The 27,467-nt window shown below is 48.0% G+C and overlaps 1 pseudogene; it reads right to left on the reverse strand.

Annotated features, from left to right (window-relative positions):
- Positions 1-14,870: 14,870 nt before the first annotated feature.
- LOC147118987 (uncharacterized) lies at positions 14,871-26,162 on the reverse strand (annotated as a pseudogene).
- Positions 26,163-27,467: the final 1,305 nt, after the last annotated feature.

Here is a 27,467-nt window from a genome sequence, read left to right on the forward strand (position 1 = left end):
AGAGGGAGGGGAACTAGTGAATGTAGAACTGAACCCAGCCAGTGTCAGCAGCTTCAGGGGAGGAGAGGGAGGGGAACCAGTGAGTGTAGAACTGAACCCAGCCAGAGTCTGCACCTTCAGTGGAGGAGAGGGAGGGGAACCACTGAGTGTAGAACTGAACCCAGCCAGAGTCAGCACCTTCAGGGGAGGAGAGAGAGAGTAACCAGTGAGTGTAGGACTGAACCCAGCCAGAGTCAGCACCTTCAGGGGAGGAGAGGGAGGGGAACCAGTGAATGTAGAATTGAACCCAGCCAGAGTCAGCACCTTCAGGGGAGGAGAGGGAGGGGAACCAGTGAGTGCAGAACTGAACCCAGCCAGAGTCAGCACCTTCAGTGGAGGAGAGAGTGCGAGGAGAACCAGTGAGTGTAGAACTGAACCCAGCCAGAGTCAGCACCTTCAGGGGAGGAGAGGGAGGGTAACCAGTGAGTGTAGAACTGAACCCAGCCAGAGGCAGCACCTTCAGGGGAGGAGAGAGAGGGGAACCAGTGAATGTAGAATTGAACCCAGCCAGAGTCAGTACCTTCAGGGGAGGAGAGGGAGGGGATCCAGTGTATGTAGAACTGAACCCAGCTAGATCAGCACCTTCAGGGGAGGAGAGGGAGAGGAAGCGGTGAGTGTAGAACTGAACCCAGCCAGAGTCAGCACCTTCAGGGGAGGAGAGGGAGGGGAAAGTGTGTGTGTAGAACTGAACCCAGCCAGAGTCAGCACCTTCCGCAGAGGAGAGGGTGGGGAACCAGTGAGTGTAGAACTTAACCCAGCCAGAGTCAGCACCTTCAGGGGAGGAGAGGGAGGGGATCCAGTGAATGTAGAACTGAACCCAGCCAGAGTCAGCACCTTCAGGGGAGGGGAGAGTGCGAGGGGAACCAGTGAGTGTAGAACTGAACCCAGTCAGAGTCAGCACCTTCAGGGGAGGAGAGGGAGGGTAACCAGTGAGTGTAGAACTGAACCCAGCCAGAGTCAGCACCTTCAGGGGAGGAGAGGGAGGGGAACCAGTGAGTGTAGAACTGAACCCAGCCAGAGTCAGCACCTTCAGGGGAGGAGAGGGAGGGGAACCAGTGAATGTAGAACTGAACCCAGCCAGTGTCAGCAGCTTCAGGGGAGGAGAGAGAGGGTAACCCATGAATGTAGAACTGAACCCAGCCAGAGTGAGCACCTTCAGGGGAGGAGAGGGAGGGAAACCAGTGAATGTAGAACTGAATCCAGCCAGAGTCGGCACCTTCAGGGGAGGAGAGGGAGGGGAACCACTAAGTGTAGAACTGAACCCAGCCAGTGTCAGCAACTTCAGGGGTGGAGAGAGCGGGGAACCCGTGAGTGTAGAACTGAACCCAGCCAGAGTCAGCACCTTCAGGGGAGGAGAGGGAGGGGAACCATTTATTGTAGAACTGAACCCAGCCAGTGTCAGCACCTTCAGTGGAGGGGAGAGAGAGGAACCACTGAGTGTAGAACTGAACCCAGCCAGAGTCAGTACCTTCAGGGGAGGAGAGGGAGGGGAACCACTAAGTGTAGAACTGAACCCAGCCAGTGTCAGCAACTTCAGGGGTGGAGAGAGCGGGGAACCCGTGAGTGTAGAACTGAACCCAGCCAGAGTCAGCACCTTCAGGGGAGGAGAGGGAGGGGAACCATTTATTGTAGAACTGAACCCAGCCAGTGTCAGCACCTTCAGTGGAGGGGAGAGAGAGGAACCACTGAGTGTAGAACTGAAGCCAGCCAGATCAGCGCCTTCAGAGGAGGGGAACCAGTGAGTGTAGAACTGAACCCAGCTAGAATCAGCACCATCAGGGGAGGAGAGAGCGGGGAACCAGTGAATGTAGAACTGAACCCAGCCAGAGTCAGCACATTCAGGGGAGGAGAGAGAGAGGAACCAGTGAGTGTAGAACTGAACCCAGCCAGAGTCAGTACCTTCAGGGGAGGAGAGAGAGAGGAACCAGTGAGTGTAGAACTGAACCCAGCCAGAGTCAGCACCTTCAGGGGAGGCGAGGGAGCGGATCCAGTGAATATAGAACTGAACCCAGCCAGAGTCAGTACCTTCAGGGGAAGAAAGGAAGGGGAACCAGTGAGTGTAGAACTGAACCCTGCCAGAGTCAGCACCTTCAGGAGTGGAGAGGGAGGGGAACCAGTGAGTGTAGAACTGAACCCTGCCAGAGTCAGCACCTTCAGGAGTGGAGAGGGAGGGGAACCAATGAGTGTTGAACTGGAACCAGTGAGTGTAGAACTGAAGCCAGCCAGAGTCAGCACCTTTCGCGGAGGAGAGGGGAACCAATGGGTGTAGAGCTGAACCCAGCCAGAGTCAGCACCTTCAGGGGAGGAGAGGGAGGGGAACCAGTGTATATAGAACTGAACCCAGCCAGAGTCAGCACCTTCAGGGGAGGAGAGGGAGGGGAACCAGTGAGTGTTGAACTGGAACCAGTGAGTGTAGAACTGAACCCAGCCGGAGTCAGCACCTTCAGGGGAGGAGAGGGAGGGGAACCAGTGAATGTAGAACTGAAGCCAATCGGAGTCAGCACCTTCAGGGGAGGAGAGAGAGAGGAACCAGTGAGTGTAGAACTGAACCCAGCCAGAGTCAGCACCTTCAGGGGAGGAGAGGGAGGGGAACCAGTGAATGTAGAACTGAACCCAGCCAGAGTGAGCACCTTCTGGGGAGGAGAGAGAGGGGAACCAGTGAGTGTAGAACTGAACCCAGCCGGAGTCAGCACCTTCAGGGGAGGAGAGGGAGGCGAACCAGTGAATGTAGAACTGAACCCAGCCATAGTCGGCACCTTCAGGGGAGGAGAGGGAGGGGAACCTGTGAGTGTAGAACTGAACCCAGCCAGAGTCAGCAACTTCACGGGTGGAGAGAGCGGGGAACCAGTGAGTGTAGAACTGAACCCAGCCAGAATCAGCACCATCAGGGGAGGAGAGGGAGAGGAACGTGTGTGCGTAGAACTGAACCCAGCCAGAGTCAGCACCTTCCGCGGAGGAGAGGGTGGGGAACCAGTGATTGTAGAACTGAACCCAGCCAGAGTGAGCACCTTCAGGGGAGGAGAGGGTGGGGAACCAGTGAATGTAGAACTGAACCCAGCCAGAGTCAGCACCTTCAGGGGAGGAGAGGGAGGGGAACCAGTGAGTGTAGAACTGAACCCAGCCAGAGTCAGCACCTTCAGGGGAGGAGAGGGAGGGTGACCAGTGAGTGTAGAACTGAACCCAGCGAGAGTCAGCACCTCCAGGGGAGGAGAGGTACCCTGTAGATCGAGCTTTACTCTGTATCTAACCCGTGCTGTACCTGCCCTGGAAGTGTTTGCTGGGACAGTGTAGAGGGAGCTTTACTCTGTATCTAACCCGTGCTGTACCTGCCCTGGAAGTGTTTGATGGGACAGTTTAGAGGGAGCTTTACTCTGTATCTAACCCGTGCTGTACCTGCCCTGGGAGTGTTTGATGGGACAGTGTAGAGGGAGCTTTACTCTGTATCTAGCCCGTGCTAATCAGCCACTCAATTTGTTGTACTGAATAATAAACTATTTCAGTTTGGGATTGATTTTCTGAAGCTGTGTAAAATTGTAATGGTGGCCCTGCGCTGTGAGTGTATTGATTTTCTGAAGCTGTGTATAATTGTAATGGTGGGCCTGCACTGCGAGTGTATCCGAGTGTTGCTCCTGAGGATTCCAGCGTGCGCGGCTCCAGCTGTCTGGGGCTTGGAATCACAGGGTTGAAGTTTCATTGACTTTAATCGACTTACATGGAATATACAGCCCAGATACAGGCCATTCGGCCCCACTAGTTTCTGGTGCTGTTGTTTATCCTCCACAAGAGTCTCCTCCCATTCTGTCTACCTCATCTCAGCCTTTCAGCATATCTTTCTATTCCCTTCACTCTCCTGGACTCGTCTCATTTCTTTTTGAAAGCGTCTGAGCTATTTACCACTTCCTGCGGCAGCGATTTCCACATTCTAACCGCTCCCTGAGTAAAGACATTTCACCTTCTTTCCCTGTTGGATTTATTAGTAACTCTCTTGTATTTATGGCCCTAATTTTAGATTATCCCACAAGTGGAAATATTCTTTCCACATCTACCCTGTCCAACCCATTCATCATTTTAAAGACTTCTATCAGGTCACCTCTAAATCTTCAGTTTTCTCAGGAAGTCCCAACGTGTTTAATCTTTCCCGATAGCTGTAATCTCTCAGTTCTGGTCCCATCCTTGTAAATCTTTTTTGCACTTTCTCCCGTCTATCGATCTCTTTTTTATAGTATGGAGACCAGAACTGTGCACAGTACGCCTGTGGGAAGTGTGGCCTGACCAGGTCCTATACAAGTTTAACATAACTTCACTCCTTTTGAATTCTATACACCTAGAAATAAATCCCACTGCTTTGTTAACATTGTTAATTGCTTTTCTGACCTGCGATGCTGCTTTTAAATGATTTGTTCACCTGTATCCCTCGATCCCTTTGCTCTTTTATCCCATTCAGTTTGTATTTTCTAAGGTGTCGGTAATCTTTCTGTTTTTCCAACCAAAGTGCATCACCTCACATTTATCGATGTTAAAGTTCATTTGCCACTTAACTGCCCAGTCTGCAAGTTTCTTAATATCTTCTTGTACTTTGTTGCATTCTTCCTCAGTGTTAGCTGTACCCCCTAGTTTGGTATCATCTGCAAATTGAGTTTGTTAATCCTAAGTCCAAATCATCAATGCAAGGGAAAATGCTAGAATCTATTATTCAGGACATGGTAACTTTTCTTATCTGGAAGGAGGAGAGCATGCCAGGCGATCTCAGAGACGCTGTAATTGTGACCATCTTCAAGAAAAGTGACAAGTCCGATTGCGGTAATTACAGAGGAGTTTCCCTGCTGTCTGCCACAGGGAAAATCATCGCAAGAATCCTCCTCAATCGCCTTCTCCCAGTGGCCAAAGAGCTCCTCCCAGAGTCGCAATGCGGATTCCGCTCACTAAGGGACACAATGGACATGATCTTCACCACGCGTCAACTACAAGAGAAATGCAGGGAACAGCACCAACCGCTGTACATGGCCTTCTTTGATCTCACAAAGGCCTTCGACACTGTCAACCGTGAGGGATTATGGAGTGTCCTCCTCAAATTCGGCTGCCCTCAAAAGTTTGTCACCATCCTCCACCTGCTTTACGACAATATGCAAGCCGTGATCCTGACCAACGGTTCCACCACAGACCCAATTCATGTACGGACTGGGGTCAAGCAAGGCTGTGTCATCGCACCAACGCTCTTCTCTATCTTCCTTGCTGCAATGCTCCATCTCACCCTCAGTGAGCTCCCCGCTGGAGTGGAGCTAATTTACAGAACAAACAGGAAACTGTTCAACCTCCATCACCTCCAGTCCAGATCCAAGGTTGTCCCATCCTCTGTTGTCGAATTACAGTATGCAGATGACGCTTGCGTCTGTGCATACTGAGGTCGAACTCCAAACCATCGTCAATGCTTTCACTGAAGCGTACAAGAGCATGGGCCTCACACTAAACATTCCATAAGACAAAGGTCCTCTACCAACCTGCCCCCACCACACAGTACTGCCCCCCGATTATCAAAATCCACGACAAGGCCTTGGACAACGTGGACCACTTTCCATACCTCAGGAGCCTACTATCAACAAGGGCAGACATCGATGACGAAGTCTAACACCGCTTTCAGTGTGCCAGTGCAGCCTTCGGTTGCCTGAGGAAGAGAGTGTTTGAAGACCAGGACCTCAAACCCGGCACTAAGCTCGTGGTCTACAGAGCAGCAGTGATATCCGCCCTGCTGTATGCCTCAGAGACATGGACCATGTACAGCAGGCACCTCAAAGCACTGGAGAGGTACCACCAACGCTGCCTCCACAAGATCCTGCAAATGAATTGGCAGGATAGGTGCACCAACGTCAGTGTTCTCGCTCAGGCCAACATCCCCAGCATCGAAACTTTGACTACGGTCGATCAGCTCCGATGGACAAGTCACATTGTCCACATGCCCGATACGAGACTCCCAAAACAAGCGCTCTACTCGGAGCTCCGGCACGGCAAGAGAGCACCAGGTGGGCAGAGGAAACGCTTCAAGGACACTGTGGAAGTACAGTTTCTCACTTAGACACAAAATGGCTTCCTGGGCATAGAATAAAAACTTAAATGGCCGACAGCATGATTCACTAACTAGTCTCTAGGGAATTAGACAATTTGGGAATGCTACATACGTACTCCTTATCTGTAATAAGCTTACAAAGAGCCTCATTCACCAAACAAATAGCCAAGGACATGATAAGGTAAACATCGGCCCACAGGCTCAGTTGGTACAGTGGGAGAACAGAAGGATCCCATAATAAAGGATTAATTAATCTTATCTCAAGGTATTTCTGTTCGTTATTCTAACGCAGCCTGGAATACGTTGTTCCAATAATTCGCAAGGTCTGTGCCTTTGTAATCAGGTATGATTCAATACTATGTCATGTGGCATAGAAAGCCTGTTTTGTTTCTGTACTGTATAAATATGTTACAAATTCTGTATTACTTTGAAGAGGTCTGATGTAGCCTTTGACTACACAACTCTTCCCTTGCAAGCAAATAAAGCCTGTCTTTGACGATACTTTGTGTTTAAGAGTCTTACTCGGGAGTCGAGACTTCGACAGTATTACTTGGAGGTTCCACCGAGATCGCTTGCTGCCTTTCGGTAAGTCACGGACAAGGGCATCGTGAATCTCTAATGACAGATCCTGAATGGCCACAGTGATGTTTTATCACATAAAAGGATTTCTCATTAGATATTGAATTGGTGTGGTCTGTTTCTTCCGACGGGAGTACTGCGATCAAGTTAAGACTCATGTTTCAGACTTGAGTTGAATCCTGTAACTTTTGCTTCTTTTATTGTTGACCACTGAAAGGAGGGGAAGACTGACAACTCAGGTCTTTGAAAACAGAAAGTGTCGGGCAAAGAAGGCAAGAGGAAAGTCGACAGGGCTGAGTCCCAGACAGAAAGTCGACAGGGCTGAGTCCCAGACAGATAAGGTACCAAGTTAAAACTGCAGTATCAAGGGTGGGTCCCTTGAGCCGGGGCTGAGTCCCGCGGCAGAAAGTATCGTTTGAGAATTGTCACTGTAATTTTTTTAAGATCTGTATTATCAGGTCCAGGATTATTCTCCGTTGAGATACCTTCTACGAGGGTTCAAGCCCCTCGCATTAAAGCATAAGGATTTTATATGAACATAGAGGTTAAGAATTATCACAACCATTGTTTTCCATTTTGTTCGTTGATTATTGACAACATTAAGACAGAAGACACTCACATAAAGTATAAGTTAAATGTTAAGGACTCAGCTTGTAGTGGCGTACAACGCAAACTGAGAATTGACTATTTGTTTAGTTTAGAGTATAAGATAAATGTCTGAATATTTGGTCTGTTTGCCTGTTTGGGTGGCTGCATTACTTGTCATTTCTTTGACTGTTGTTATTACTTGTTATTTTTCATCACTTATGGTCCTTTGGACAGTCAGTAACAGTCGTAAGGGGGTAAGGGGTGAAACTTGCGATCTAGAAGAAAAGAGCCTAGTTTAAAAAAAAACACCAAACAAACTAAGATGGGAGCTGCACAGAGCAAGATCCCAGAAAAGGGAACTCCCGCTTCTTATGTCTTTACCTACTATGGTCAGATATCCATAAATGATTTACCTAAGTGGGCTAGATGGACCAAGAAAGACAGACACCCTTTCCCCGTGGATGGTACATTTAATCTAGATAGAATCACGTGTCTAGAAAACTGCCTAGCAGGCAGAGACCCAAGGAGAAGGGGTGCAAAGTCAGTAAATTGGTCTGCCTTCTCAGATTGGAAAAGGGAAGCAGAAAAACGTAAGGAACGCAGCATATTAGCTAGTAAAATTGAGAACAAAAATAAGAAGAGATCTAATGAATAAATTGATTAAACAAGAAAAGGTTACGCTAATGCCTTTAAGACAAAACCCGAAGCCTACCGCTCCTCCCTGTGAATATCCTCCCATGCCCACGACTCATTCCAGTGATGACGAGGATCAGGGATGGTTCAGAAGACCAGCCCCGCCTCCTGAATACGAAGTGCAACAACAAGGCGCAGCGGGTGGTGAATCACCCGACCCCAGTGCTGTAAGTCAGGAGAATATAATCAACACTAGATAAGATAATTGAGACAACTCAGAAAAGGGATGAAGACGTTGAGGATTATATAGAAAGAATGGAAACAGTTATGGGACAGCATTCGGGTATGACAAAAGAAAATTACCAAATCCCTTTAATTAACGCCCTTGTAAACGGCCTCAGAACAGAACTTAAGGAACCGTTGACTTTAGTTTGCCTTGACTGGAGACATAAAACCATTCCTGAATTGACACAAATCTTGAAAGGAATACAGGAAAGGAATAAAGATCAGAGTAAAATTTCTTTGTTAATGGAGCAGGCAGCTGTAATGATATCAGCAAATAGTGATGTTATTTGCCTGTTTGATTATGATGCCTTACCAGCATGTTTGCAGGTATTGATTACTTATGCCTGACCAGCAGAGGTCATGTGAGAGACAAGCAGTTTGGTTTAGTTTCAGTTTCGTTCTAGATGCATCACTAGCATCGTGTCTCCTGTAAATGCTGTATAAAGAGTTGAACAGACTTAGATTAAAAGACATCTTCTTTCATAAATGTCTCATCATTGAACCCACAAAGAAATCAATACAGCAGCTTCTCCAGCCCCGACCGCCCAGACTACCATTTATTATCAGGGCCACTACAGAGGACGAGGCAGAGGGTATAACAGAGGCGGATTTAGAGGAAATAGTAGAGGAGGGATTGGCAGAGGCCAGTGGAACGGAAGAGGCGCAAACTCTCCGTGTTTTAACTGTGGTCAGATCGGACACTGGAAGTCCGACTGCCCATTACCCAAGCAGCAGAATCAAGGATGGGGAGGTGCCCCAAACAATGTAAATACCCAAGCCCAGGTTCACACTCGTCCGCAGGCAGGTTTTACAACAGGGAATCCTTGGGGAGGTCAAAATACGGAAGGACAATTCGGATACCCAGGGCAAAATTATTCAGCATGACACGGAGAAACGGCCCCGAACAATACCCACAACCTCACTATTGACAAAACAATACGCTACAGGAATTCCATGCACTGACAAGGATGTTACCTGCATAGGACTTTCTGGTGTCTCACAGACTCTGACATGGTCACAACCGTTACAAATACGAGCAGATAATTTTTCTGGCCAACATGCTTTTTTGTTATCAGACGACGCCCCCATGAACCTTTTAGGGAGAGACTTGTTGTGCAAAATGCAGGCAACAATAATTTGTTCAGAAAAGGGACTGCAGATACACGTTCCGACCGATAGATGTACAATGTGCCTTTTACAAGAACAGCTGGCACATGAATCTACATTGCACTGCCTTTTATGAAGGCACGGGAAAAGACACGACTATAAAAGACAGTTACTCAATTGGATCCCGTTGCACGTGGGTTGCCTGGATGCCTGCCAATTCTAGCTGCTGCCTATTACGCTGTACAACAGGCTCAAGGCATCACGCTTAATCACCGAACTGTTTTGTTTGTACCACATTCAGTGGAAGTTCTGTTATCAAAATACGCCACTCAGCATCTAACATCAGCCCGTAGCAGCAAATATGAGGTTGCACTGTTATCCAACTCCAATCTCCTAATTCAAAGATGTTCAGTTTTGAATCCAGCCACGCTGCTACCAACAGAAGAAGACGGAATCCCGCACTGCTGTGACACGGTTACCCAATTAGCTACCAAGGCCCGAACAGATCGATCTGAAACTCCTGTTCCTAATAGTGACTTGGTATTCTACGTAGATGGATCGGCCCTTAGGGATGACAAGGGATCACCTAGGGCTGTGTATGCCGTTTCAGATGATCATTCAGTTATGGAAGCGCTCTCACTACCTCAGTCATTTTCAGCGCAACAAGCAGAACTCTTCGCTCTTACCAGAGCTTGTATATTGGCTACTGATCAAACTGTTAACATTTATACCGACTCCAGGTATGCTTTTGGAGTTGCTCACGATTATGGACAGATCTGGAAATTAAGGGCGTTTCTAACTTCCTCAGGATCAACTATTAAGAATGCTGAGCAAATCAATAATCTTTTAAAGGCTCTAGTGTGCCCCACTAAGATTTCAGTTATTAAATGTCAGGCTCATACAGGTAGTCAGGATCAGATATCCTTGGGTAACGAGTGATCAGATAGAGCTGCTAAATCAGCCGCTCTGTCGGGCACAGGGCCACTGGTCTCAGCCTTTGTTTTGCGTCAACAAAAATCAGATAATGACCCACCTTCTATTAATGATGTTTTAGCCTTTCAGTCACAGGCTAACCCGGACGAAGTGTTAGCTTGGGCAAGGGATTTTTGCTTTAAAACGCCTGAAGGAGTATGGGTTCACCATGACGGCCGCATGGTGGCGCCTAAATCTTTACTCCCATGGATTGCCCGATGCGTTCATGTGTTCACGCATGTGGGCAAAGGGGGGATGGCAGACTATATTAATCAAACATGGTATGCACCAGGTATTTCGGCAATTGCAAAACAAATTAGTGAAAGGTGCACCATTTGCCAGGAAATGAATCCAGGCAAGACAGAGAAAGTACAGGCTGCCTCCCACCCAAATCCATCAGGCCCTTTCGTACATTTACAAATGAATTTTATTGAATTACCTCCATGTTTAGGATTTAAATATGTGTTAGTAATTATAGATATGTTTTCAAGATGGGTCGAAGCTTTCCCATGTAAAAAGAATGATGCTGTAACAGTAGCAAAGTGCTTGTTAAAAGAAATCATACCAAGGTTTAGAATACCTAAGCAGCTTTCAAGCGACAGAGGATCGCACTTCACTGGAGCAATTATAAAAGAACTATGTAAAGCTTTGCAGATTAACCAGCATTTTCACTGCAGTTATCATCCACAATCTGCAGGACTGGTGGAAAGACATAATGGAGTGCTGAAGAATAAACTTTCTAAACTTTGCAATGAAACTGGACTTAAATGGGTCGAACTATTACCCTTAGCATTGATGATAATGCGAGCAGCAACTAACAGGACCAATGGACTGTCTCCACATGAGATTGTTATGGGACGACCCCTAAGACTGCCATTCTCAGCACCATTTACGGTGAAACAAATGGACATTCATAAAATGGACGAGGCTATGCTAAACTATTGCATCGCATTAACTAAATGTATTTCCAGCTTTCACCAACAGGTAAAGGAAGCTCAAACGAGTCCAGCAGAGGGAAAGTGCCACGACTTGGAACCTGGAGACGACGTCTACGTGAAGGTTTTTAAAAGGAAGAACGGTCTGCAACCACGCTTCGAAGGACCATATCAAGTGCTCCTGACAACAAACACAGCCGTAAAAGTCAAGGAAAGATCTTCCTGGATTCACGCATCCCACTGCAAGAAGGCACCGAATAGAGACAATTGAATTTTGAAAGACTCTAACAATGAAGACGTTACTTATATTTTGTATACTAATCGGACTACTGAGTCTAATATGCCAAGGAGATGGGGAAAGATCCCGAAAGAAACGAGAATTACACGTGAATACTTTTTGTACATGTCTTATGAATATGCTAGACGCAGTCAGTATGAAAACCCAAAGAACCAAGGCTGGGCTGACTGGATATTGGGAGGATGGCTGGGATCAGTAGGACAAATATTATTGCATGGACTAGTAATAGTGATAGCCCTGATTGTACGCATTGCTCTGTTTGTCACAGCGATTAAGTGTTGTTGCAATAGGTTAGGCAAGGCAGTCTTGCCTGCAATGAATATGATGATACAGAGAGAAGTAAAGTCAGTAGAGGAAAAGAATGGTCCCCTGGATGAGGAACTGAGACGATTGAATAAAATACAATTGTAGGGATTAGAAAACTTAGACACAAATATATACATATATATACTCCACATGCTCTCCTCTTTCTGCAAAACATATTTTCCACTCAAATGGGAACTGCAGGCTAGGAAAAAGAGAGAGGACTCCTTTCAACAACAAGCCAGTGTCGTCGACCTTGTATATCACTTGGTCCGCACTTTGGGGGCTTACATAGAAGCACTTGTGCTTAGGAGAACCCCACAGGTTAGTTATAAACTGTGTGGGCCATGAATTAGTCCTCCTCTATAAGCTGCTGTTCCCTATCTTTTAGAAAGTGCATAGTGGCACCCGCACTGCAGGCTAATATAAGCTGCAGGGAAAATTAGAACTGCAGGCTAATATAAGCTGCAGGGAAAATTAGAACACTGCAGGCTAATATAAGCTGCAGAAATATACAAAGACATAAACCTGAAATCAAATCAAACACAATTAAACCCCTACAAGAAAACACGCCCAAACACTAAAAATAAACAGAAGAAAGACGATCTTAGACAAGGTCAACCATCAATACAGGTAAATCCCGGGGATGGTTCAAAACGGCAAAGAAGTCGGTATCCTTGGCTAAAATCTAAATTTGGTATGAGGACCGATAGGAAGGGGTTAATTTCAGTTATGTTGTCCTTGTAAGGACAAAAGGGAAGAATGTGGAAGTACAGTTTCTCACTTAAACACAAAATGGCTTCCTGGGCATAGAATAAAAACTTAAATGGCCGACAGCATGATTCACTAACCAGTCTCTAGGGAATTAGACAATTCGGGAATGCTACATACGTACTCCTTATCTGTAATAAGCTTACAAAGAGCCTCATTCACCAAACAAATAGCCAAGGACAGGATAAGGTAAACATCGGCCCACAGGCTCAGTTGGTACAGTGGGAGAACAGAAGGATCCCATAATAAAGGATTAATTAATCTTATCTCAAGGTATTTCTGTTCGTTATTCTAACGAAGCCTGGAATACGTTGTTCCAATAATTCGCAAGGTCTGTGCCTTTGTAATCAGGTATGATTCAATACTATGTCATGTGGCATAGAAAGCCTGTTTTGTTTCTGTACTGTATAAATATGTTACAAATTCTGTATTACTTTGAAGAGGTCTGATGTAGCCTTTGACTACACAACCCTTCCCTTGCAAGCAAATAAAGCCTGTCTTTGACGATACTTTGTGTTTAAGAGTCTTACTCGGGAGTCGAGACTTCGACAACACCCTCAAAGCCTCCTTGAAAAAGTGCACCATCCCCACCGACACCTGGGAATCCCTGGCCCAAGACCGCACAAAGTCCCTTCAAATATTTATCCAATTCTCTGTTCAAAGTTACTCTTGAATCTGCTTCCTCCACCCCTTCAGGCAGTGCATTCCAGATCATAATAACTCGCTGGGTAAAGAAATGTTTCCTCATGGTGACCTGTGTACTTCAGTACTTTCCAATTTCTTGCCATTAAGATAATAACTTGCTCTACGATTTTTCCTGCCAAAGTGCATAACCTCACACTTTCCAGTATTGTATTGCATCTGCCAAATCTCTGCCCACTTACTTAGCCTGTCTATGTCCCCTTGCAGGTTTTTTATGTCCTCCTCACTCACTACTTTCCCTCCCATCTTAGTATCATCTGCAAACTTTGATATGTTACACTCGGTCCCCTCCTCCAAATCGTTAATATAGATTGTAAAGAGTTGGGGACCCAGCACTGACCCCTGCGGAACACCACTAGTTACTGATTGCCAGTCTGAGAATGAACCATTTATCCCAACTCTCTGCCTTCTGTTAGATAGCCAATCCTCTATCCATGCCAGAATATTACCCCCAATCCTGTGATTTTTTATCTTAAGCAATAATCTTTTGTGTGGCACCTTGTCAAATGCCTTTTGGAAGTCTAAATACACTACGTCCACTGGTTCCCCTTTATCCACCCTATATGTTACTTCCTCAAAGAACTCCAGCAAATTTGCCATTCAGCCCAGCTGGTCATCTCCTTGTCCCTTTAAAGGTGGAGAGCCGGGACACCCCGTCTCCAAACACATCCCACCTGTTCATACTGAGAATCCCCGGGGAAGGCCCAAGGCCCAGAGTGTGGAACACAACCAAGGGGGAAAGAGGAGGAGAGAAGGGGAGGTAAATCAAGGAGTTGGGACTGAGGGACACCAAGCTTCAGTTTTAGAGCTGTAGACTTCAGGAGGGGAAGACTGAGTTCAGTAGTTTTAGGATCCAGGGAGAGAACAAGGAGCAGATGGGGAGACTGGTGTGGATTCCAGCACAGTGAGGATGTAGGGGGAGGGAGATTGTGTCGGGCTGTGTATTAGGGGTGTAGCAGGGACAAGAGAGGAAAGGTCAGAGGAGCAATTACTGCAGCAGTGCCCATAAATAGTGAGAGAGAAGGTGGGGGTCCAAGTGGGCCAGGGACAGTCTGTTAAACTCTCTGTTTGCTGTGACCAGTTTTCCTTGTTAAAAATGGCCTCCTGTAGCCCAGTGACACAAACAGCCCATTAAACTCCACCAATGGCCTTTGGTCTGGTGAGGTCTCCCTTTGTGAAACATCGGCTGTTGTTAAAGCTTTTCATTCTGACACGCTCACAGTGAGAAATGAGCTGCAGAACTGCCGACACCATCAGCTTTAAGGAGACGTTTCCCTTTGGAGATCGGTTTGTCCATTGAGTTTGATTAAATTTATGTTAAAGTAACAATGCTGCTTTGCCCTGTGACAATAACAGATTATCAGAATATTTCCCATAGGTTAAAATCCAATATTACAGAGGCTCACTGCCCTGAATGGTTGAAGTGGACCCTGTGATATAATAGAATTTTCTGTCCTGTCAGACTTGGACATCTTGTAGATCCATCTTTTAACAAGTTGTGGGAACTCAGTTCTCAGATGGATTCCACTCAGTTTGTAACAAGTCCTCAATCAGCTCATCTTATTGTTGAGATATCAAGGACCAGACACACTGCGTGTGTGTGAAACAAAGCTCATTTATTTGACATTGATATAGATTAAACTCCAGCGCAGTTATAGGGGTTACTAACATCAGCTGAAACAAACCCGAACTGTCAGAATGAACACGGTTCAGTCCTGGATGTGATTAACAGCAGCAAAAACAGCAGAATCCAAACCCTGCAGTCACTTGTGAACTTGCTGGTGTGTCCGCAGGTTGGACGACTGAGTGAATCGCTTTCCACACATGGAGCAGGTGAACGGCCTCTCCCCAGTGTGAACTCGCTGGTGTGTCCACAGGTTGTATAAATTAGTGAATCCCTTTGCACAGTCGGGGCAGGTAAACGGCCTCTCCCCAGTGTGAATTCGCTGGTGTGTCAGCAGATCTCGTGCTTTTAAAGCTCTTCTCACACTCAGTACATTTAAAAGGTCTTTTATTAGTGTGAACAAGTTGGTGTGTCTGCAGGTGGGAAGAATGAGCAAATCCTTTCCCACACTCAGAGCAGGTGAACGTCCTCTCCTCAGTGTGAACTCGCTTGTGTGTCAGCCTGTTGGATGAACGAGTGAATTCTTTCTCACATACAGAGCAGGAGAATAACCTCTCCCTGGTGTGAGCTCGCTTGTGTGCCAGCAGGTTGGATGAACGAGTGAACCCCTTCCCACATATGGAGCAAGTGAACGACCTCTCCCCAGTGTGAACTCGCTGCTGTCTCAGCAGGTGGTTAGACTGAGAAAATCCCTTCCCACACAATGAGCAAGTGAACGGCCTCTCCCCAGTGTGAATTTGCTGGTGTTTCAGCAGGTTTGATGATTCTTTTAAAGTTTTCAGGCAGTGAGAGCAACTGAACAGTCTCTCCCCAGTGTGACTGCGTCTATGAGTTTCCAGCTGGGATGGGTAATTGAATCCCTTCCCACAGTCCCCACATTTCCATGGTTTCTCCGTGGTGCAGGTGTCCTTGTGTCTCTCCAGGTTGGATGATCAGTTGAAGCCTCGTCCACACACAGAACACGTGTACGGTTTCTCCCCACTGTGAATGGTGCGATGTTTTTTCAGGCTGTGCAACTGGTTAAAGTTTTTTCCACAGTCAGTGCACTGGAACACTCTCACTCGGGTGTGTGTGTCTCGGTGCTTTTCCAGTCACACTGATGTTTGAAAAAATTTTCCCACAGACAGAACAGACAAACATTCCTCCTTCCACATTCAAAGGCCGATGATATTCGGCTCCTGATGAATGAAGTGACTCTGTCAGATCTTGACCTGATGTTTGGTTTGAGTTTGCAGTCTTACAGCCTGTAAACAGAGTTTACAAAAGTCATCACTGCAAAGCAAGGATAGAAAATCAGAACAGACAATTCTAGGTGCTGACTCTGGCTGGGTTCAGTTCCACACTCACTGGTTCCCCTCCCTCTCCTCCCCTGAAGGTGCTGACTCTGGCTGGGTTCAGTTCTACACTCACTGGTTCCCCTCCCTCTCCTCCCCTGAAGGTGCTGACTCTGGCTGGGTTCAGTTCTACACTCACTGGTTCCCCTCCCTCTCCACCCCTGAAGGTGCTGACTCTGGCTGGGTTCAGTTCTACACTCACTGGTTCTCCTCCCTCTCCTCCCCTGAAGGTGCTGACTCTGGCTGGGTTCAGTTCTACATTCACGGGTTCCCCTCCCTCTCCTCCCCTGAAGGTGCTGACTCTGGCTGGGTTCAGTTCTACGCTCACTGGTTCCCCTCCCTCTCCTCCCCTGAAGGTGCTGACTCTGGCTGGGTTCAGTTCTACACTCACTGGTTCCCCACCCTCTCCTCCCCTGAAGGTGCTGACTCTGGCTGGGTTCAGTTCTACACTCACTGGTTCCCCACCCTCAACTCCCCTGAAGGTGCTGACTCTGGCTGGGTTCAGTTCTACGCTCACTGGTTCCCCTCCCTCTCCTCCCCTGAAGGTGCTGACTCTGGCTGGGTTCAGTTCTACACTCACTGGTTCCCCACCCTCTCCTCCCCTGAAGGTGCTGACTCTGGCTGGGTTCAGTTCTACACTCACTGGTTCCCCACCCTCAACTCCCCTGAAGGTGCTGACTCTGGCTGGGTTCAGTTCTACACTCACCGATTCCCCTCCCTCTCCTCCCCTGAAGGTGCTGACTCTGGCTGGGTTCAGTTCTACACTCACCGATTCCCCTCCCTCTACTCCCCTGAAGGTGCTGACTCTGGCTGGGTTCAGTTCTACACTCACTGGTTCCCCTCTCTCTCCTCCCCTGAAGGTGCTGACTCTGGCTGGGTTCAGTTCTACACTCACTGGTTCCCCTCCCTCTCCTCCCCTGAAGGTGCTGACTCTGGCTGGGTTCAGTTCTACACTCACTGGTTCATAAGAACATAAGAAATAGGAGTAGGAGTAGGCCATTCAGCCCTTCGAGATTGCTCTGCCAGTCAATAAGACCCTGGCTGATCTTCTACCTCATCTCCACTTTCCTGCACTATCCTCATATCCCTTGATTCTCTTAATATTCTAAAATCTATCGACCTTTGTTGTGAATATAGCCAATGACTGAGCCCCCACAGCCCTCTGGGGTAGAGAATTCCAAAGATTCACCACCCTCTGTGTGAAGAAATTTCTCCTCATCTCAGTCCTAAATGACTGAGCCCTTATTCTGAGACTGTGACCCCTGGTTCTTGATTCCCCAGCCAGAGGAAACATCCTTCCTGCGTCTACCCTGTCAAGCCCTGTGAGAGTTTTGTATGTTTCAATGAGATCACCTCTCATTCTTCTAAACACTACAGAATATAGGCCTAGTCTACTCAATCTGTCCTCATAGGACAATCCCCCCATCCCGGGAATCAGTCTGGTGAACCTTCGTTGCACTCCCTCTATGGTAAGGAGACCAAAACTGTACACAATACTCCAGATATGGTCTCACCAAGGCCCTATATAATTGCAGTAAGATGTCTTTACTCTTATACTCAAATCCTCTTGTAATAAAGGCCCACCTTTCGTGAAGTGCTCCGGCCACTTTATTAAACACACAGCAGAAGCACATTAATCTGATAGGAGATCACTTACACACAAGCCGTCAGCGGTGTGGAGCCTCCCGAGAGTCCAGCCCCTTTAAGAACATAAGAAATAGGAGCAGGAGTGGGCCATTCAGCCCCTCGAGCCTGCTCCGCCATTCAATGAGATCATGGCTGATCTTCTGCCTCAACTCCATTCACCGGTCTTATCGCCGTATCCCTTGATGCCCTTACTAGTCAGAAATCTATCGAGTCTGTTTTGAATATACCCAATGACTGAGCTTTCACAATCCTCTGGGGTAGAGAATTCCAAACATTCACCACCCTCTGTGTGAAGAAATTTCTTCTCATCTCAGTCCTGAATGGCCGACCCTTTATCCTGAGGCTGTGGCCCCTGGTTCTCGACTCCCCAGCCAAGGGAAACATTCTCCCAGCATCCATCCTATCAAGCCCTGTAATAATTTTGTATGCTTCAATGAGATCCCCTCTCATTCTTCTGAATTCAAGAGAATGCAGGCCTAGTTTACTCAATCGCTTCTCATACGACAGTCCCGCCATCCCAGGAATCAATCTCGTGAACCTTCATTGCACCCCCTCTATGGCTAGTATATCCTTCCTTAGGTAAGGAGACCAGAACTGTACACAGTACTCCAGGTGTGGTCTCACCAAGGCCCTATATAATTGGAGTAAGACTTCTTTACTCCTGTACTCAAATCCTCTTGAAATGAAGGCAAGCATACCATTTGCCTTCCTAATGGCTTGCTGCACCTGCACATTCACTTTCAGTGACTCATGTACATGGACACCCAGGTCCCTTTGAGCATCTGCATTCCCCAATCTTTCACCATTTAGGAAATACTCTGCCTTTCTGTTTTTTCTACCAAAGTGGATAACTTCACATTTATCCACATTTTATTCCATCTGCCATGTTCTCACCCACTCACTGAGCCTGTCGAGATCCCCTTGAAGCCTCTTCAGATCCTCTTCACAACTGACACTGCCACCTAGCTTTGTATCATCAGCAAATTTGAAAATGTTACATTTAGTCCCCTCATCCAAATCATTGATATAGATTGTGAATAGCTGGGTCCCAAGCACCGATCCTTGCGGTACCCCACTAGTCACAGCCTGCCATCCTGAAAAAGACCTGTTTATCCTTACTCTTTGTTTTGTCTGTTAACCAATTCTCAATCTGTGCTAGTATATTACCCCCAATTCCATGTGCCCTAATTTTGTTCACCAACCTCTTGTGTGGGACCTTATCGAAGGCCTTCTGAAAATCCAGATACACCACATCTACCGGTTCCCCTTTGTCTACTCCACTAGTTACATCCTGAAAGAACTCCAATAGATTTGTCAAACAGGATTTCCCTTTCATAAATCCATGTTGACTCTGCCCAATCTTACTATTAGTTTCTAAGTGCCCAGTTATTGCATCCTTTATAACAGATTCCAGCATTTTCCCAACTACATGATGTGAGGCTAACATGTCTGTAGTTCCCCATTTTCTCACTCCCTCCTTTCTTAAATAGCGGGGTTACATTTGCTATCCTCCAATCTGCAGGAACTATTCCAGAATCTATAGAATTTTGGAAGATGACAACCAATGCGTCCACTATCCCAATGGCCACCTCTTTCAAAACCCTAGGATGTAGGTCATCCGGTTCTTGGGATTTATCGACTTTTAGTCCCAGTAATTTTGCGAGTACTGTTCTTTTACTAATAATAATCTCTTTAAGTTCCTCATTCTCGAAACACCCTTGGTTTTCTCGTATTTCTGGGACGTTTTTTGTGTCTTCCTCCGTGAAGACAGAAACAAAGTATTTACTTAAATTCCTCTTCCATTTCCTCTTCCCCATTATAAATTCCCCCGTCTCTGACTGTAAAGGACCTACATTTACCTTCGCCAGTCTTTTCCTTTTTACATACCTATAGAAGCTTTTACAATCCGTTTTTAAATTTTTCACTAGTTTGTGCTCATATTCCATTTTCCCTTTCTTTAACAATTTCTCGGTCCCCCTTTGCTGATTTCTAAAATGATCCCAGTCCTCAGGCTGACTGCTTTTTCTGGCAACTTTATAAGCTTCCTCCTTTGACTTAATACTAGCTTTAATTTCTTTTGTTAGCCATGGTTGGATCACTTTTCCTTTTGGGTTTTTATGCCCTAGAGGAATATATGTTTGTTGCAAATTATGCATTATTATCTTGAATGTTAGCCATTGTATGTCCACCTTCATACCTTTTAGTGTAGTTTCCCATCTACCATGGCCAACTTGTCCCTCATACCCTTGTAGTTTCCTCCGTTTGGATTGAAGACCTTAGTTTCAGATTGGGCTACATCACTCTCAAACTTAATGTAAACTTCAATCATATTATGGTCACTTGTCCCTAAAGGCCCCTTTACCACAAGATTATTGATTAGCCCTTTCCCATTACACAGTACCAGATCCACAATAGCCTGTTCCCTGGTTGCTTCCTCCACATTCTGATCCAGGAAACCATCTCGCATGCATTCCAAGAATTCGTCCTCCACACCATTAGTGGTAATTTGATTTGCCCAGTCAATATGTAGATTAAAGTCCCCCATGATTACCATATTGCCCTTGTTACATGCACTTCTAATGTCTTGATTGATACTGTGCCCTACATTACCATTACTGTTTGGTGGCCTATACACAACTCCCACCAATGTTTTCCACCCTTTGCTGTTTCTCAGCTCCACCCAAACTGATTCCGCTTCTACATCACGATCTGCCAAGCCAAGATCTTTTATCTCTACCGTACCAATCTCATCCCTTATTAACAGTGCTATGCCACCTCCTTTTCCTTTTTGTCTGTCCTTCCTAAATGTTGAGTACCCTGAAACATTCAGTTCCCAGCTTACCATGCAACCACGTCTCTGTAATGGCAATTACATCATACCCATTTACTGTACTTCTATTAGTGCCATTAATTCATCCACCTTGTTGCAAATGCTACGGCAATTTAGATAAAGTGCCTTCACCTTTGCCTGTTTAATACTTTTCTGCACTTTGACCCTCTTTACTGTTGGCCTTTGTTTCTGCTCCCTACTAGTTTTACAGCCTGTATTTACAGAGGCTGGGACACAGTAAAGCGTCTCATTAAAATCACGGATATATTTGTTCTAACAAACCAACAGCCACAAAATACTGAGTCATTTCTCCTTAATTTACAGATGCTCCCTGACCAGTCACCATTTCTGCTCCATTTACAGACGCTCCCTGACCAGTCACCATTTCTCCTCAATTTACAGACGCTCCCTGACCAGTCCCCATTTCTCCTTCATTTACAGACGCTCCCTAACCAGTCCCCATTTCTCCTTCATTTACAGACACTCCCTGACCAGTCCCCATTTCTCCTCCATTTACAGACACTCCCTGACCACTCACCATTTCACCTCCATTTACAGACGCTCCCTGACCAGTCACCATTTCTGCTCCATTTACAGACACTCCCTGACCAGTCTCCTTTTCTCCTCCATTTACAGACGCTCCCTAACTCACTTCCTGTCTGTCCCGGAGTTTGGCGCTTTGTTGAGATTCGGGCCGGAGTGAAACGGGAACCCGCGGGTGGAGGCGGATAATGTTCACTGCTCTTATAATCGGGCCTGGGGCCGCACTCGGGGTGTGTGAAGCCCGCCTCCCTCTGACCTGCTGCAGCCTCGCCACCCGCGCATGCTCAGCTCACACTGCCCAACAAGCAGCCTCTCCCGCGCATGCTCAGCTCACACAGCCCAACAATCAGCCTCTCCCGCGCATGCTCAGCTCACACTAAAATGTTTTTTGTCTGTTTTTTTGTTTTTCATACAGACCCCAGCATCTGCAATATTTGACCCCTTGTGACCCCACCTCATTGTTCTTTGATGTAATGTTTCCCTGACTGACCTGTTTGGACACCATTTACACCTTTGACTGCTGTGATTATCTCTCTGCCGAGGTGTGATAAATGGCAGTTGGAAAGGTTACCTGTAAACATCTGACATGATTCTCTGACTATATAAGCTGTGTCTTTATGCATTTCTCCAATTCACCTGAAGAAGGAGCAGCGCTCCGAAAGCTTGTGATTTCAAATAAAGCTGTTGGACTATAACCTGGTGTTGTGTGACTTCTTACATTTGTCCACACTGCCCAACAATCAGCCTTTCCCGCGCATGCTCAGCTCACCTTCTGTTGTTCAGGTTTAAAGGTCAAGCCCCGCCCCTCACACACTCCGATTGGTTGGAGGACCCGCCACCCGCTCGCACCTCCAGCCCCGCCCCGCTCTTCCTATTGGTCCGGCGCTCCTGTCAATCACTCGGACAGTGTGAGCTGAGCATGCGCGGACCTTGGCAGCAGCCACTGACACATCAGGTGAGAGAGCTCAGGGAGCGGGTCCATGAACCCCGGGGGGACGCGGACCGCTCACACCCCGAGCTCAGGGAGCGGGTTCATGAACCCCGGGGGATGCGGGCTGCTCACACCCCGAGCTCAGGGAGCGGGTCCATGAACCCCGGGGGGACGCGGACCGCTCACACCCCGAGCTCAGGGAGCGGGTTCATGAACCCCGGGGGGACGCGGGCCGCTCACACCCCAAGCTCAGGGAGCGGGTTCATGAACCCCGGAGGGACGCGGGCCGCTCACACCCCGAGCTCAGGGAGCGGGTTCATGAACCCCGGGGGGACGCGGGCTTTTCATACCCCGAGTGCGGCCCCAGGCCCCATTATTAAAACACTCAACATTATCCGCTTCACAAACACCCGGGGTGGGCCTCAGGCCCCGAACAAGAGCCTCCGGGCCGGGCGTTTGCCCCGAGCAGGGCGGCAGCTGCGGGGCTTTCTCCCGGTGACAGGCCCGGGGTAACAGCCGCCATCTTGAGAGGCTCAGGGGGCAGTAGGGCGCATGCGCGGCCCCCTTGGCCAGGAACCAGGAGGAGAGAATCTTGTCAATTTCTATCCTGGACTCACAGTGATGGCTTTTGTAAACTCCTTTTACAGACTGTGAGAAGGGCAGCATTTACACACCGCAAACTCAAACCAAACATCACATCGAGATCTGACAGAGTCACTCCATTCATCAGGACCTGAATATCATCGGCCTTTGAATGTGGAAGGAGAAATGTTTGTCTGTTCTGTCGGTGGGACACACACACCCGAGTGAGCGTATTCCAGTGCACTGACTGTGGAAAGAGCTTTAACCAGTTACACAGCCTGAAAAAACATCGCACCGTTCACAGTAGGGAGAACCCATACACGTGTTCTGTGTGTGGACGAGGCTTCAACTGATCGTCCAACCTGAAGAGACATAAGGACACCCGCACCATGGAGAAACCCTGGAAATGTGGGGACTGTCGGAAGGGATTCAATTACCCGTCCTGGCTGGAAACTCATCGACGCAGTCACACCGGGGAGAGGACATTCACCTGCTCCGTGTGGGATGGGATTCACTATCTCCTCCTGCCTCACTGCGCACCAACTTATTCACTCTAATAAGAGACCATTTAAATATTCTGAATGTGAGAAGAGCTTTAAAAGCAGAAAGCATCTGAGGAAGCACCAACGCACTCACACCAGGGAGAGGCCGTTCACCTGCTCCGTGTGTGGGAACTGATTCACAAATTCATCCAACCTGCGGAAACACCAGTCTGTTCACACTGGGGAGTGACCGTTCACCTGCTCCGTGTGTGGGAAGGGATTCAATCAGTCATCCGACCTACTGGCACACCAGCGAGTTCACTAGTGACTGCAGGGCTTGGAGTCTGCTGTTATTGCTGCTGTTTATAAATCCAGGACTGAACCATGATCATTCTGACAGGTGGGGTTTGTTTCTGCTGATGTTATTAACTGGGCTGGAGTTTAATATTCTGGATATATGTCAAATAAATCAGCTTTGTTTTAAACACATTGTTGCAGATTTTCTTCCTTCCCACCTGAGTGTTTAGCATCACCTGGCTGGAGCTCAAAAAGGACAAATGTGGGGGAGGATCGTACGGCAGGAACAGAACTTCAGCCTGGACACAGTCCTTCAGGGCCACACTGAGAGGGGCAAACGGCACTTTGGCCTTTCTCGTCTCTCTTCACTGATAGCAAAGTCCCCGTGAGGGTTAATCTCGAGGCGTGTGAGAAATGTGTCCCAGCCGCTCTCTGCCATGGTTCAGAGCTCCTAGGCACGGAACAGGAGGCTCCTTTAGGAATGTATCCCAGTGCTTTTTTTTTAATGGTCTTATTAACCTGTGTCGCTACTTTTAGTGATTTGTGTATCTGTATCCCTGGATCCGTCTGCTCCTCCAGCCCATTTAGACTCGGGGGGGGGGAGGGGGGAATTCGGTGGTGCCCCCTTTGGGCCGCTAATGTCGCCGGGGCTAATTTTAGCACCCCGAAAAAGTTAGCGTCTCTGCGCACTAAATTCAGTGGTAGCGCCCCAGGCAGGAGGCAGGGTGCTACTGGAAGCGCTCCCCTCCCTCTTGAGGTGCTACCAGTGAATTTCACGGCGCTTCGTGCAATAGCACCACGCCGGTCAGCACATAGCACCGTGTCATAGCAGACCTCCCTCCCTGATTAAAGAGGAGGGGCCGAGCACTGCGCACACCGGGGCCCTGCTGGACCACCGGGGAGCGGGGTGTCGGATCAAGAGGAGCGCCGGGCTGAGCGATCGCGGCCGACACCCCGAAGGAGAAAGGGGAAGGGGGCAGGTGCTGGCAGTCGGCCAAAATAAAAAGTTGCCGCCTGACACCTGCCCTTTAAGTGGCACCGCCGCGGCTGCAGAAATGACCCCTGACCCTGTCTGACATATCGTCTGCCGATAGGTCATGGGTCACAACCCAAGGTTGCAGCTGGGATGCTGCGCATGGCGATGACATCATTGCCGGCAGTGCAGTGCCGCGGGGTGCTACCGGCTACCGCCGCCGCTAACCTCCCGCTAAATATCGCGGGAGGCACAAAGCAACCCAATTTCTCCCCCTTGTTGTCCAAGTAGTGCGTGGCCTCCTTATTCTTCCCACCAAAACACACCACCTCACACTGATCTATAGTGAAATTCATTTGCCAATTACATGCCCATTCTGAAATGTATTAATGTCTTCTTGCATTTTGTCTTCCTCAGTATTAACTCGACCTCCCAATTTGGTGTTATCGACAAATTTTGAAATTGTTCTTCTGATTCCCGAGCCCAAATCATTTATGAACAACAGTGATCCCAGCACTGATCCCTGTGGAACACCACTTCCCACCTTTTGTCAGTCTGAGTAGCTACTCCTAACCCCTACTCTCTGTTTCCTGTTTTGTGACCAGCTTGCTATCCATAAACAGTTTGTAAGATTGACAAGATGAACCAGCTCAGGCTGTGTGGAGTGAAGGGCCAGACAGCAGAATGGATGGAAAGATGGCTACAAAACAGAAATCAGAGGGTTGGAGTTAAGGGAAGTTTGTTGTGACCTTTCCATTTACACTCACTGGTTCCCCTCCCTCTCCTCCTCTGAAGGTGCTGACTCTGGCTGGGTTCAGTTCTACACTCACTGGTTCCCCTCCCTCTCCTCCCCTGAAGGTGCTGACTCTGGCTGGGTTCAGTTCTACACTCACTGGTTCCCCTCCCTCTCCTCCCCTGAAGGTGCTGACTCTGGCTGGGTTCAGTTATACATTCACTGGTTCCCCTCTCTCTCCTCCCCTGAAGGTGCTGACTCTGGCTGGGTGCAGTTCTACGCTCACTGGTTCCCCACCCTCTCCTACCCTGAAGGTGCTGACTCTGGCTGGGTTCAGTTCTACACTCATTGGTTCCCCTCCCTCTCCTCTCCTGAAGGTGCGGACTCTGGCTGGGTTCAGTTCTACACTCACTGGTTCCCCTCCCTCCCTTTCCTGAAGGTGCTAACTGGCTGGGTTCAGTTCTACTCTCACTGGTTCCCCTCCCTCTCCTCCCCTGAAGGTGCTGACTCTGGCTGTGTTCAGTTCTACACTCACCAGTTTCTCTCCAATATGTGACCCATGTGCCCAATCTACATGTGTGAACCTCGACAGTGAGTGTCGACAGGCTGTTCCACTGTCCTCACCTGAGGCCTCACACGTGCGTTTTCCAGCAGGGTCACTGGACCCTCCTCCCAATGGCTCAGTGGGTAAAGGCACCACCCAGTGCGACTGAGTCATAGTAACAGGAGGGTCCGGGTTTAATCCTGTCTGTGTATCCTCCCCATCTAATTCCCGGTAAAAGCTGTTTACAAAAGTCATCACTGTAAATAGGAACATAGGAACAGGAGTAGGTCATTCAGCCCCTCGAGCCTGTTCCGTAATTCAATGTGATCATGGCTGATCTGTACCTTAACTCCATCTTCTCACCTTCATTCTGTAACCCTTACTATCCTCGCCTAACAAAAATCTAGCACACAGTTTTGAAATTTTCAATTGGTTCCCAACCTCAGCAGCTTTTGGGGGAGAGAATTGCAGATTTCCGCTACCCTTTATGAATATAAGAAATAGGAGCAGGAGTCGGCTATAGGGCCCCTCGAGCCTGCTCTTTCCCGCCCTATCCCCATATCCCTCGATTACTTTAGTGTCCAAAATTCGACCTCAGTCTTGAATATTCTCAATGACTGAGCACCCACAGCCCTCTGGGTAGAGAATTCCAAATATTCACATGCCTCATCTCAGTCCTAAATGGCCGACCCCTTATCCTAAGACTGTGACCCCTGGTTCTAGACTCTCCAGCCAGGGGAAACAGCCTCTCAGCATTTGTGTGAAGTTGTGCTTCCTGACATCACTCCTGAATGGCCTGGGTCTAAATCAAGGTTGTGCCCCCTTGTTGTGGACTCCCTGATCAGAGGAAATAGTTTCTCTCTATCTACCCTGTCAACTCCTTTAATCATCTTAAACACCTCAATTAGATCACCCCGTAATCTTCTATATTCAAGGGAATACAAGCCCAGTCTGTGCAGCCTGTCCTCATAATTTACAAATCTCAGCTCTGGAAGTACAGGATAGAAATTCTCAACAGACAGTTCTAGTTTCTCGGGAACATTCTTTCCTCTCTTGCCCCTCCTAAGCTGCAAATCCCCTGTCCCACACACTCTCATCACCTCATCCTCGCCGTTTGAAATCCAGATTAATCACAGGCTCTGAATTTTCTCCCTTTCTCTCCTGAAGGTGCTGCGTGATGGTGGGGTTCGGCCCCAGTCACTGTCTGCCCTCCAGTACCTCGCCAAGTGGTAATTCTGAGCTGTGAGCCTATACTGAAGGTGCTGTGTGATGGTGGTGTTCGGCCCCAGTCATTGCCCTCCAGTACCTCACCAAGTGGTAATTCTGAGCTGTGAGCCTATACTGAAGGTGCTGTGTGATGGTGGGGTTCAGCCCCAGTCACTGTCTGCCCTCCAGTACCTCACCAAGTGGTAATTCTGAGCTGTGAGCCAATACTGAAGGTGCTGTGTGATGGTGGGGTTCGGCCCCAGTCACTGTCTGCCCTCCAGTACCTCACCAAGTGGTAATTCTGAGCTGTGAGCCTATACTGAAGGTGCTGTGTGATGGTGGGGTTCGGCCCCAGTCACTGTCTGCCCTCCAGTACCTCACCAAGTGGTAATTCTGAGCTGTGAGCCTATACTGAAGGTGCTGTGTGATGGTGGGGTTCGGCCCCAGTCACTGTCTGCCCTCTAGTAC

This window comes from Somniosus microcephalus, chromosome 4 (genome assembly GCF_052327205.1).
Source record: "Somniosus microcephalus isolate GS21.2 chromosome 4, FLI_Smic_1.0, whole genome shotgun sequence".
NCBI lineage: Eukaryota > Metazoa > Chordata > Chondrichthyes > Squaliformes > Somniosidae > Somniosus > Somniosus microcephalus.